This window comes from Suricata suricatta, chromosome 1 (assembly GCF_006229205.1).
Source record: "Suricata suricatta isolate VVHF042 chromosome 1, meerkat_22Aug2017_6uvM2_HiC, whole genome shotgun sequence".
In the NCBI taxonomy this organism is placed as follows: Eukaryota; Metazoa; Chordata; class Mammalia; order Carnivora; family Herpestidae; genus Suricata; species Suricata suricatta.
The window spans coordinates 64,939,413-64,952,942 of NC_043700.1; the positions used below are offsets into that span (position 1 = coordinate 64,939,413).

General features: G+C 41.1%; 1 protein-coding gene across 6 annotated transcripts in view; it reads right to left on the reverse strand.

Annotated features, from left to right (window-relative positions):
* The window catches only part of FNIP2 (folliculin interacting protein 2), a 132,700-nt gene that overhangs the window by 10,630 nt on the left and 108,540 nt on the right, over positions 1 to 13,530 (reverse strand). The gene's annotated exons all lie outside the window — the stretch shown is intronic.

Genomic DNA, 13,530 nt, shown 5'->3' on the forward strand with positions numbered 1-13,530 from the left:
CATTAAGCAGTATTTATTTAGTGACCAGGTGCTACATACATAAATCAACTCTACCAACCAACTATCTAGATGAGGCCAAAAGGCCAAAGGATGGCTACTGATGAATAACTCAAAGTGCAAAATCCTCAGTAACTAGGTAGTGATAGATAAAGCAGGCTGGCAACCAGCAAATTGTGCCACAGGGCAAACAGGGCAAGCAGTTAAGGAAAAAAAATCTAATGTCTTGAAACTGATCAAAGTATAAACTGCTTTATCACCAGCATGTAGAATCAAGGCAATGTGGCTCACTGGGGGGGAGGTCATGGATGAAAGATTCTCCAAGCATGAGTTGCGTTAGAAGGCTGCAGATCCAGATATGATAACAGAAAGGGACAGAGAAGTTGGCTCAATTATTCTAAAAGGATACAGTCAATGCATATGAGAAATATATTTAAAAAACATGAAAAATGGGAACGAGCCTTATTTATCTGAGCCAAAATCAAGAGTCTTACACTCAAAAGACTAAGCCACCCAGGGACCACAGCATGAGTCATTTTTAAATCACTGGATCAAAGAGGCAGAATCTGAGGTGGAAATCAGAGGAAAGACTGAACAGAAAGGATCCAAGGGTTGGGACAAACTGATAGGAATCTGTGAGCCCATTCCTTGAAAGAGGGGACTGGATTTTTTCTGCCTGTATTCTTAGCCCCTAGCACAGGACCTGGCATTTGAGAATGTTACTAAATTAAAATAAGACAGGTTAGGGGCACCTGAATGGCTCAGTCAGTTAAGCATCCAACTTAGGTCAGGTCATAATCTCATGGTTTGTGAGTTTGGGCCCTGGGTCAGGCTCTGTGCTGACAGCTCAGAGCTTGGAGCCTGCTTAGGATTCTGTGTCTCCCTCTCTCTCTGCCCCTCCCCTGCTCACACTCTCCCTCTCTCTAATAAACGTAAGAAAAATTTTTTTAAAAAATAAATAAAATGAGACAGGTTACACAAGCCAATGACAGAGTTGAGCATCCTGCATTCCCTAACACAGCATGGTATTGCTGACTTTACATTTACTGGTTCCAGAACAGAGAAGAACCAGCCGAATATTTACAGAGTACCTTAAAACAAATACTGGAAGCATTACACATTCTCAGGCTACTAAATGTCTAACACAGAGCTCCCTGAATATATCTAGGACAACCCAATGTCTCCATCTAACTATATCATTTAGTAGCTACTCATTTACTGAACACTTATGAAAGGAGATAGAAACAGAGGAAAATATAAACAGTCAAGGAAAAAAAGTAAATGTTGAAATGATAAAAAATACCATGAGCAGCCACTTTAGCTACAATTTAAGGGGCCTCAGGGCTACTGGCTGTCCATCCCTGACCTCATCTACACTTCTATAGGGTCAGAGAGTTGAAGCTTAAGTTTCGATGATTCTGGAGGTTTCTGATACACATCTTTCCAAAGAAAACACAACCTCACCAAAGAGAAGGAAGTTTAAACATATGATTTGGCTTATTAGTCAATCTCTAAGCTTTTAGAATTTAAAGAACTCTAAGATCCAGAAGACCATGTTTGGATTCATCACAGAAATACACACCCACACACACCCTAAGTGCTGGTATTCAATTTAAAATTCCTCTCAGAAAAGGCTCTACTTTAAAGGCATATGCAGAACTACAATAAACAAACAAAAAATTATGTGTGTTTCTTTTCAATACTAACTTATTAGCCATATCTTAATCACAGAAGTAATTAATGGTGAAATCTCTCATGGAGATATTTTTTAATGTTTATTTATTTTTGAGAGAGAATGAGGGAGCATTAGCAGGGGAGGGGCAGAGAGAGAGGAAGACACAGAATCCAAAGAAGGCTCCAGGTTCTGAACTGTCAGTGAAGAGCTCAACATGGGGCTGGAACTCAAGGACCATGAGATCATGACCTGAACCGAGTTGGACACTTAACCAACTGGGCCACCCAGGTGCCCCCAAACACTTCTTTAAAAATGTTTTATTTATTTTTTGAGAGAGAGAGAGAGAAAGAGAAGGAGAGAAAGGGGGAAAGGGAGAGAAATGGAGAGAGAGAAAGAGAACGCACACTCGAACAAGCGGTGGGCGGGGGGGTAGGTGGACAGAGGATTTGAAGCAGGCTCTGCACTGTCAGGGTGATAGCAGCGAGCCTGATGTGGGGCTCAAACTCATGAACCGTGAGATCACGACCTGAGCCAAAATCAGACACTCAACTGACCGATCCATTTAGGCACCTCTGAAAGATTCAAATAAAAGCCTGACCCAGCCATCTGCTGTCCTTAGGGCTTGAGTTTGGGCATGGAGACTAGAAAAAAAGAAATGGGCAGGAGAGGCAAGGCATGGCTGCATCCTGATGGAGAGCGTGGCTTCCTATGGATCTTAAGAAAAGGAAGACACAATATGAATAGCTATCAAAAAAAGTAAAAGAATGTTAAAAAAATAAGTTGTATAAAAAGAAAACAAACAAACAAACAAAAAAAAACAAAAAAGTAAAAGATTACTCCTTTAAGGGCGGGGGGGGGGGCACTTAGTCAGTTTGACTAAATATCATCAGAAAACCAAAAATGCCCCCTTCATATATTTACCCTTTTAATGTTTTCCCCCTAACCACTGTGTCTGAGATTAAATGAGACCTCTGATGTTTGAGTTTTGAATGGAAATCTGAAGCAAATAATATTAAAAACAGTCATTTCCCCTTAAAATGTTTGGTTGAAAACCTCATAAACCTTGGAGACACTGTTATATATCAATTTTCCTTTTCTCAAACTAAAGAGAAGCAAATTCAAAGTAAGTTTCTTTATTTTTTTATTTTTGAGAGACAGAGATGGCGCCAGCAGGGGAGGGTCAGAGAGAGAGGGAGACACAGAATCTGAAGCAGGCTCCAGGCTCTGAGCTGTCAGCACAGAGCCCGACACAGGGCTTGAGATCATGACCTGAGCCGAAGTCAGACGCTCAACCGACTGCGTCACCCAGGCACCCCTAAGTTTCTTGACCACAGACTTTGTTAAATTCTCATCAGGATGAGCCTGCAATGTTTCTATTTTCTCCATAATCTGAGACGTCCAAAACCACTGCCCTATGCACCCCCACCCCCAACCCGGGAGTGCCCACACCCCACTGAGCGCCCGTCACACCCGAGGCAGCACCGCAGGGCTGCCGGCCCTCTGGTCCCTACTGCCCTCCCACAACCTCTTCCAGGCAGCTGCCAGCAGTTTCTGTGCCTCCCTCAGAAACGTGACCAGACACAGACAATTCAGAAACTTCAGACAGAGACTGGAGGATGCAAGTGCACGGCCGATCAGTAGGGAGCTGCAGGCAACTGTGAGGGTGGACGGCCAACCTCCCTCACAGGAATGAGGCAGCTGCAATAAGCCATTATCTTTTTTGCCAGGCTCTGCTCTGTAAGTTGGAAACAGTCCTTTATTTAGCTCCATGCTGTCAATATCTCATTAATCAAATCTACTGTCCTGTGAGGATTTCTCAAGACACCGTGACAAATGAAATGCTTCATATTATGAATCTTTAAGGGTTTCTCAAGTATTCTTTGGCTATTCTATTTTGTTGAATTGCCAGGTTAAGTCTGGTTAGCTCAAAGCCACTAAGGATGCGGGATCTTAGAGCACAGACGGCTGGAACATTCCAATTTCAGGGTTCTGGATCAGATCTCTGAGTACACAAATATGCTGCCTTGACTTACACACATGTGACTTCTGCCTAACTTAAACTTGCAGAAACAAGAAATGTCTACAAGGTTTCGTCAGAATAGCCCTGGATATGTTGCTTCAGTGAGGGGCAATGGAAAGACAACCGCAAAGGCTCTGAAGCAAGACAGAGTTGGGCTTGAACACCACCTCTGCCACATACTAGCTGGACCTTAGCAGCTCATTAACTGGGGCTTAGTTTCTACATCTGTAAAAGACGAACTACTTGACAGAGTTTCTATGAAACTTCAGTGAGGTTTAAACTCATGGAGGTTTTCTGTGAGAAAAATGTGTAGGACACTTGTAGCAAAGACAATAATTTGCCATGTTCGACTTATTCTCTTGCCCTACTCCCCGTCTATATTAGTCATGGCCACTGAACCCTCAAACTTCCTAAAATACCACCTGATCATTTCCCTTACCAACTCAAAAACCTACTCTAGCCCCTACCTCCCAAACACCTAAGTTCAAACTTCTCTTTTTCCACACTTAAAGCTCTTCACAGTCTGGTCCAGATTTACCCATAAATATTTACTTCCAGAACTTTCTAAGGATGCCCTGCTCCAGGCTGGGAGGACTCCTGCCTCTTAGGCTGTAGCTAGAATGTTTTCCCTGCTGCCTTCTAAATTTTTCAACCTTTCAAGCATCCATCTTGGGTCCCATCCCCACACCCCACCTCACAACACAGCAAGATGTCTTTCCCACATTCACTGCTCTTCCTCTGACTTCTGAGGGCTTCTGCAATCTACATTTTGACATTTAAATCACTGTCTTAACTTGTTCTCAGCTTCACTGTTTGCCTACTCAGTGATTACATAAGTAACTCAAAGAAAGAAATCACATTTTATTTTCCTTCTGTAGCCTCTTAAATGAGAATAACAAAATGTAGGCATGTGCTGCCTATCTCATACATGCTGGCTCTGTTGAATAATTCTCTATTCAGATTTCTTTTTTTAATGTCTTTTACTTATTTTTTAAAGAGAGAGAGAGAGAGAGAGAGAGAGAGTGTGTGTGTGTGTGTATGTGTGTGTGTGTGTGTGTGTACGTGAGTGGTGGAAGGGCAGAGAGAGAGGAAGAGAAAGAATCCCAAGTAGGCTTCACTCTATCAGCAGTTTCTGACATGGGGCTCAATCTCATGAACCATGACCTGAGCCTAAATCAAGGGTTTGGCACTTAACTGACCGAGCCACCCAGGCACTCCCCTCTATTCTTCAGACTTCTTTATTTATTTATTTTTAATTTTTTTAATGGTTTTTATTTATTTTTGAGAGACAGAGACAGCGCGAGCAGGGGAGGGTCAGAGAGAGAGGGAGACACAGAATCCGAAGCAGGCTCCAGGCTCTGAGCTAGCCGTCAGCACAGAGCCCCACGCGGAGCTCAAACGCACGAACCGTGAGATCACGACCTGAGCTGGAGCCAGACGCTTAACCGACTGAGCCACCCAGGCGCCCCCAGACTTCTTTATTTTTGGATTCAGTCCAGTTCCTATTAAGTCATCTGCACAATTAATATATTTCTTTTCCATGCACCACATTTAAATGACTAACATTTCATGTGATCACCTGTTTTTAGCATAAGAACACAGGAAAAGACCATTCTCAAAAACACCCTTCTTATAATTACTTATTAATTCATCATGCCATTTTCCTGTGGGGTGGCTAGGAATATAGCACTGCTCTACAGGTAGAAACACTGAGGACAAAAAATGAGTTTATTAAATATTAAATATTATTAAATATTAGAACCCAGAACCTCATGCAAGTTTTTCCAACTTTTAGCTCAAGGAGTCTGGTAAGCCCTTTAACTTTGAAATCCTAGGACCTTGTCAGGGTGGAAATCCCCTGGAAGAGAAAGAGGATTACAAGAAGTGTGAATGACAATCTGAACTTAATGTCAAAATAGGAGAAAATACAGTTCCTCTATTATGACTTTCCCATATTTATGCTGTTGGCGCTGCCCAATACATACTCTGAACTGACCGTTTATCAATCCTTAAAGACGTGCAGCCCGCATGTGTATTATAGACCGCAGGAGGGAAGACACTTCTGTACTCATAACCAGCTCGAAAACATGCATGCTAGTTACATCTGTGCAGGTTTAATCACTAGGGACAAGCCCCCTGAGCAGCCTCTTACAAAAACAAAAAAGCAAGTGATTTATGATTTGGGAAATTGAAAGCAGCGCCTATATCTTTTCTTTTTCTCTGAAATATTCTGAATAAAACATAAAATTCTTCAGCATCATTTGAGTACCAATTTGTTATTCTACAAATTCCGGTACATTTTATAACTTTATTAAACTGAACTTGATAAGAGCATGTCACATGACAAAATGCCTTTCAAAAAGGTTCTCAGCCTTCTGTTACAGCACCAGGACTTAGTAATATTAGCCTTTACTTAGCTTTAAGTAAGCCCTTTCATTAGTCATGCAAAGACAATGGGATGACTAAGGCAGTGAAGCAGACCTTCTCTGCACTTGCTCTTGCTCTTGCTCCTGCTCTTGGTTCAATGTCCTCAGATCCCCCTTTTTACTCTTCTGCCTCATTAGGAGTCAAGACCCACCTGCGTAACCAGAGCCTCTCCAGCCTTGGAATCGAAGGCTTAAGCAATGTGAGACTCCTTGGCCAACCCACCCGCTTTGGGATGGCTGAGCGCCATGTGTAAGGACTGCAGCTATGTGTGGATTGCTGACCAGTGGGTTGTTGTTATTTTTATTTTTAATAAGACCAAAAACAAAAACAAAAAACCCTCCAGTGTCACATCCATTCAGAGAAGAGGGAACCTGGATATCACTCACCATTCTTAAACACTTCATCTGGCCTATAAAATCATGCAGAATATCATCTTTTACTAAATGCTAAGCATCTAGACTTTCCTGACAGCAGTTTTATTAAGAAACAGGACAGACAGAACCTTCTGTGGCAGCAAAGCCAGTTTTGCCTGTAGGTTAGGAAAATGCTCATCGACATAATCAGCCAGAAGAAGCTTCAGTTACTTGAAAGAGCCACGTGGTCCCCCGTTCCCCCTGGCCTGCTTCTCGCCCTTCATTCTGCTCACTCCCTACCGACTCCCTGGTATATGCAATGCTTCCAGAAAGTCCTTCCACACCTGTCCTGCACTGCCCACTGCAGTAGACTCTACTCCACTGTTTTTACTGCTTATTTACTTCTTTGTACTTCCTGTTATAGATTTCAAACTCCTGTTGTAGATTTCAAACTGCCATATCATCTCTTGGGCTGTTTACAAGAGTTTGCTTTGTCTTCAGTGTCCTGTAGCTTAAGACTGGATTTGTTTATATTCACCCTGCTTGGGAGTCAGTGTGCTTCTTTAATCTGAAATATCGCAGCCATTCTTTCTTCAAATGTTGTTTTCCCTCACTTTCTCTGTTCTCACCTTCGGAATATGCTATCAGATTTTCTCATTCTAGCCTCCATGTCACAAATTCATATTCTCTCGAGCGGTATTTAATCTACTCTGTTAATTTATCCCTTGGGATTGAACTCTTATGGCCATTATTTTTCACCTTTAGAAGTTCTCTTTAGTCCTTTTGCAAATCTAAATTGTCTTTTATCACATCATCCCATCTCTTTTAAGGTTCCAATTCCTTCTTTTTTATGACTGGAACCATTTTTAAGCACAGAGATTTAAGAGTTATTTCAGATTGTTCTAGGAGTGCTAGTTCTCCAGCCTGTGTTTGCTTTCTCTCCCTCATCACGTTTTCCTCATACAGGGTCTGTAATCTCTGAACATGAGCCCATCTTGCTGGGGTTGTTTACGTCCTATGTGTGTCTCTTGGAAACAAGTTCAATGGCACTCATTAAGGGCTTAAGAGTTAAAATGAAGAGGAGAAGCAGCTATGCATGTCTTATAAGCTGGTGGTTATGAAAGCATCCAGTGTGCTGCTTCTGCCAGAGTCCTAGAGGGTTGTAGTGCTTCTGGATTTTATATTGATTTCTTGGGCAGGGATTCCCAAATCACTTGGATAGAATAAATCTGGACCTCCAACCCACTCACAGAATAGGACTGAGACCTTGATACCTCATGGGTGACTTGATTTTTCTCCCATCCAAGTTTCCAACTTGTTTCTTTGCTGCTTCACTATTTTTGGCTGGACTTTTCTAGTCCCCTTGTCATGGAAGGGTAGCTCTTTGAACCTCTAGGTTTTAAGGAAGGGTTTAGGTCCATGTCCCAAGCCTTATGTGTGTATGGGACCACATCTTTCATCCTGAGTAGATCTTAGAAACTCAGCACCCAATTCCTAGGACCTAATCCAGACTTGAAATCCCACTTGAAAACCTGGGACTTGGTTATATCAGCCCAGACATACTTGCTCTAGCTTTGATTTCAATTTGGTTCTGACACAAAAGAATTTTCTTTTTCTTTTTCATGCACGGGTATTGTAACAATGGGACTGGATGGGGATGGTAATATTTTGTCCATCATTTCTGAAGTTCTAGAGGGGAGGCAGACCATTTGTATCAGTGCAACATGGTGCTGGAATCCTCCGACTTTATACCCGGACTACGCGTATAAATACAGCACCTAGCACATAAAAAGTACTACGTATTTTCTGATGGAAAGTAAATCTCCAAAGCATGACTCTCCTCCTCTTCCCCAAAAGCCATCTCTAGCCTCCCTGCCTTGTTTTTGGCCAAACAAGTCAACCCAATCAATGACATGCCACCATCAGAGATTTCTGGTTTATACTCAGCATACTGTTAACCTATAAAAATACTGAAAAGATAATAACTATATATTATATACAATTAAAAATAAATATAATCATGACATATAAAAACATAAGCATTTGTTTATCAGAATATATTTCTGGGTTAGAAACAGGTTCAAGGGCAGTCACTAAAGGCATAAGAGTTGTAATGAGGTGAAGAGGAGAAAATCAATTAGTACGGACCATGGATATTGCTGAAGGATCCTGGTAGATAGATCAAAGTGGGGGCTCTGGGAAGCCCAAAGACAACATTAAGACATTAGGACCTGGTGGCAGGGGAAGGCTGGGAGGGTCTGGTGAGGTGGTCCGGGAGAGACAGCAAAGGAAACATCTGACCTTCTGTGGGTTTGTGCCTGCAGCGGTGATCACCTTTCACTGGGCTGACACTCAAGTTCAGGCTACAGCTTTATACATATAGTGCACAATGTTCGGCACAGCCTAACTATCAAGACTATCATCTGCTTAGAAAAGAAACAGTTTAAAGTCCAGGAAAAATGCTCGAGGTCAAAGAGAGTCATCAGACTAAAGTTTTTTGATGATGTACAGGACTCCTAAATAAAATGCAAGAAGGGTGGTAGCTGTTTTACAATGACTGGCATAGATGTTCAGATACTTTGTACATAGTGAAAAATAATCCAGAAAACTTCAAAATTAGCCATGTGTCTAAATTTATAAAATGTAAGAGAATTGAAGCCTGAGAGACCTACAAGAAGCTTTTTATTCTCATCTAGGCAAAGGGCTAAAGGCATCATTTCTGAACATATTACTCTTGCCTTCAATTAAAAAAATTTTTTAAATTTTTTAAATTTATTTTTGAGAGAGAGAGACACACACACAGCATGAGCAGGGGAGGGTCAGAAAAAGAGGGAGACACAGAATCTGAAGACAGTCTCCAGGCTCTGAGCAAGCTGTCAGCACAGAGCGTGATGTGGGGCTCGAACCCACAAACCACGAGATCATGACCTGACCCAAAGCAGGACACTCAACTGACTGAGCAACCCAGGCGCCCCTCTTCCCTTCAATTTTTAAAAGACCATCTTCTACTTCTCTTTACTTTAAAGAAAGAGACATGCTAATCATCATAGTTTTAGCTGTAAACACTCCTAAATCCAGTTCTGTAGGGAACAGTCAACTAACATCACTGAGCACTTTCTATGTACAGTGGGTGAGGTGCTGGTAACATGCAAGGAAATAAGTCTCTTCTCTTCTCCAGAGGCCTAATGGTAGAAAGATGCTGGAGACCAGACAAAGGTGTGGCACGATGTGCTAAGGAGCCTGCAGGTGTAAAGTTCTACCTCGGGGCAATTCCAGCAAAGGAGTTAAAATCGCAAGAAACTATTAGAGCAGAAGAGTAAATAAATGATCATATTCAGGTGTCTACAAGAGCCCTCCGTGGCACTATATGGGACGCCTGGAAGGGGGAGAGACTCGATGTAACAATTCTAGTTGGGAAGGTTAAGGGGAGCTTAAATAAGATTCTATTGCGGTCACTGTGAGAAGGAGAGAGAATCACAAAGATTTCTGGGCAATACCCAGAGATCAACAGAATCTTCAAATATTAAAAAAAGCACAATCCACAATAAAATATACAGTTTGCCATCACAGCCCTAAGTACATGTTTATCGATGTGTGAACATGTGTATCCACACACAGATGTATGTGCATGTGCACATGCACACACGTATACATACATGTATAATGATTTCTTGAAACAGTAAGACAGTGCTGTAGGCCCAAGGCACTGTCATCCTCATTATCCAACTTAGGAAAATGAAAGCAACAAGAGGTGTTCTCAAATAGCAGATCTGTCCTATGGATGTTAGTTTTGCAACACTATTGATTTTAAGATTGCTGTTGACTTGAGGCACCTTAATGCTGTCTGTATTACCTAGGGAATGATTTACCATTTGATACGACTTGCTGTTCTTTTGTCGTCTCCCTGGTTGATTACACCAGGCATGGCGTAATTAGGTATTCATGAGCATCTATCACAGCCACGCTCTTAGCAAAGCTCCTTATCTGTGCTACTGATTTCTGCATGGTATTTCTGGAGTCAATCTGTTGCTACTCTTTTTTTTTTTTTTTAATCTGTTGCTACTCTTAAAATTAAATGAAAGAGGCTGCAATACCCCACTGTTAATTTTGTCTTCTAGATTATTCTGTAAAATATCTGAAGCCCTGGAACACAGTTTTTAAAAAAGCATTACAATGTGATGTTAATTTTGGTCTTGATAACCCTACCCTGCAGTTAGTTGCTTGGCCTGCTCCTTGTGATGTCACAGGCAAAGAGAAGCAGATGCTTGTAGCACAGAATGAATGTGTGCATGCATTCTGGTCTGTTATCTCCAGTAGGAGTTTCCTGGGAAACTCATTTACAAAGCACTTTCACATATATTATTTTAATAGCTAACATTTATTGGGCATTAGTAATGTGCCAGGCACTGCACTAAACACTTGATACGCATTATCTCAGAGTCTTCAAACCAGACCTGTAAGTTCTGTTCATTTTTCAGAAGCTGAAACTGATTCTTAGAAGAGTAAAGAAAGTAAATGGCAAGCCGTGATTCAAATTCAGGTTTGTCTGTCTTTAGAAGCCAAACTTTTAACCAATGGATTACATTTCATCTGTTCCTCCAAATACATTTTCCCCCTGAAGCTTAGTGATGCCAACTGATTTACCTATCAGCAAATGAGTGGTAACACTAAAACCTGAATCCAGCATCAGTGTGGTTAAGTCAGCGCTCCTCCCCTACTATCCCATAATTTAATATCCCTAACATTGCCCTGGACTGAGCAGTATTCACAGGCAAACAAACACAGAAGAGTTGAAAAGGGGAGAGAAAAAGCTACTTGAGGGTCATAGGTACAGCATGAAGCTGACTCTCCCACTCTCTCTCCCACTTTAACATTTAAAGTCAAAAGGAAAACAGAGAAAGAATGCACATTTAGATATGGCAGGAAAAAAATGAAACTAAATATTACTTTAGCCTAATTTAAGGCAGCTGTATAATCTACATGCTAGGAAACAGAGAAACAGCTCAAATGACAGAAAAGAGGTAGTGTATGGATTAAACAAAAACATGTGTTTAAATATTTAAAAACCATCACAAGCTTGATATGGAAAAGCCAGTAATAAAAATGAAAATAAAATAAAGTTACTATGTTTTTCTTTACTAAGATTGGACTAAGGAAGCACAAAAAAAAAATCATAGTATTGGAAGCTCTAGAATGCAATCCCTCAATGAGAGAAGTTCCACTAACTAGAGTTCGCCATAGTTATAAAAGTGTACATTTACATAAGACAGATTTTACAATCCACTCATGCATTGGTCTAGAAAATGGATCAATAACTTAAATCAATTGCTTTCAAATAGTTAATAAAAATCCTTCCGTAAAAACGATTATGAATATCAAAGCCCAATGTAGTCTTGCATGAACACTAAAAATTATTAACGTCCAAAAAAATGGGTTTTTGAAAGCAAGTTAAGTAGAGCAATTTATCCCAATCTTTTCTTCCTTAACAAATTACTATTTCAGCTCTAACTGTGGTCATGTACATTTGCTCTTGGATCTTTGCTTCCTTCTCTGGCAACATACCCAAGAATTTAAATAATTACTAGACTTACAGAGCAGTAAATTCAATATAATGTTAAAACCCTCATTTATTTTTCAACAAATATTTGTAAAGTGGCAGTTGAAAGTAAGGCTATTTTAAGTTAAACATTGTCATAGACTAGAGTTCCGTCTGAGAGGCAGTTTAAATGGGATACTACTTCAAAAACAAAATTCATTATGATGAATGTGCCAAGTGAAATTAGAAATCTACTAATGCTAATTGGATGCACTCTGAATGTATTAAACTTCCGAAGATATTTTTATGAACCCTTTGCAATTTCCTATTAACACCCATGCATGGCTGTACTTTGGATGTACCCACAATTTGACACAATATAGGTTATTATGCTTAATAACTTTCGATCTCTCAGGGTGATTGCATAGTCTGAAGAAATGAGAAAAGCTACAGTGTGAAAACACTATGTCTGAAAGGAAGGGGAAATGATATATGAAAAATCTTTAAGAGTACAAATAGAGAAAACATGGATTTATTTTTTTTCAAATGTATGAATTACAGAGCTCAATGGTCCCCATTAACACCTAATGCACAAAACACTGGAACTTGTCTATGGGAAATGTTAAAAAAAAAAAAAAGTCATGAATAGTTTTGCAGATAAGTTCAAGGAGGGGTATCAATCAATTATATTTCCACAGTGGTAAGTAAGCAAGTCCAGGGCATTCAGGCCACACCCCCCACTGCTAAGATCAATGGCACTGAAGATGACCCAGCCAGACCACGCTCCCTCTCTTGGCACCTTTGTCAGAAGCAGGACACTGCGCTTCACGCAAGAAGGGTCCAGCAAGCAATACCAATGTCCTTACAAATCAAACTGATGGCAGAACAGAAAGGAAAACCCCATAGGTTTTGCATACATGGATATAAACACACAGGCAGCTGAAAGAAAAGGAAAGGAGGGCCTCTACTCCCGTCTTCATGCTCCCGACGCTACCCAAGTCTCCACGATCACGGAGGCTGCCGTGGTTTGAGATAACCTGGACAGATAGTATCACACAATGAGGGCACTGTTCTTACTCTACTGTCACTGACATAGGGACCGCTGACATGATAAACAAGTAGACGGTGTTCATTACACCTCTGAAAATAAAATGTTACGACATTTTTTACAGGAGACCGAAAACAACCTCATAGCTCCATTCCTGGAATATCCCGGTGCGGGGTGGTGTCTGACCACAGAGCAGGGTCGGGGAGGAATGTGTGGGTCTAAGTGTGTACGCTCGGCTGGCCTCCCAGCCTCCAATGACCCCCGCCCCATCTCTTCTCCTGCCCCATCCTGGGGGGTTACGAGGACATCTGTTTCACTACTGAGCTTTCCTTCCCATTCCACACAAGTATCTCCAGCCTGTTTAGCCTGTGTCTGATGTATGTTTAGTCTTCACAGAGGAGATACTTAAGGCCAAAGATAACGTGCGGTGCCTTCTGTTCCACCTTTCAAAAACGACTTGTTGGGCAAGGAGGT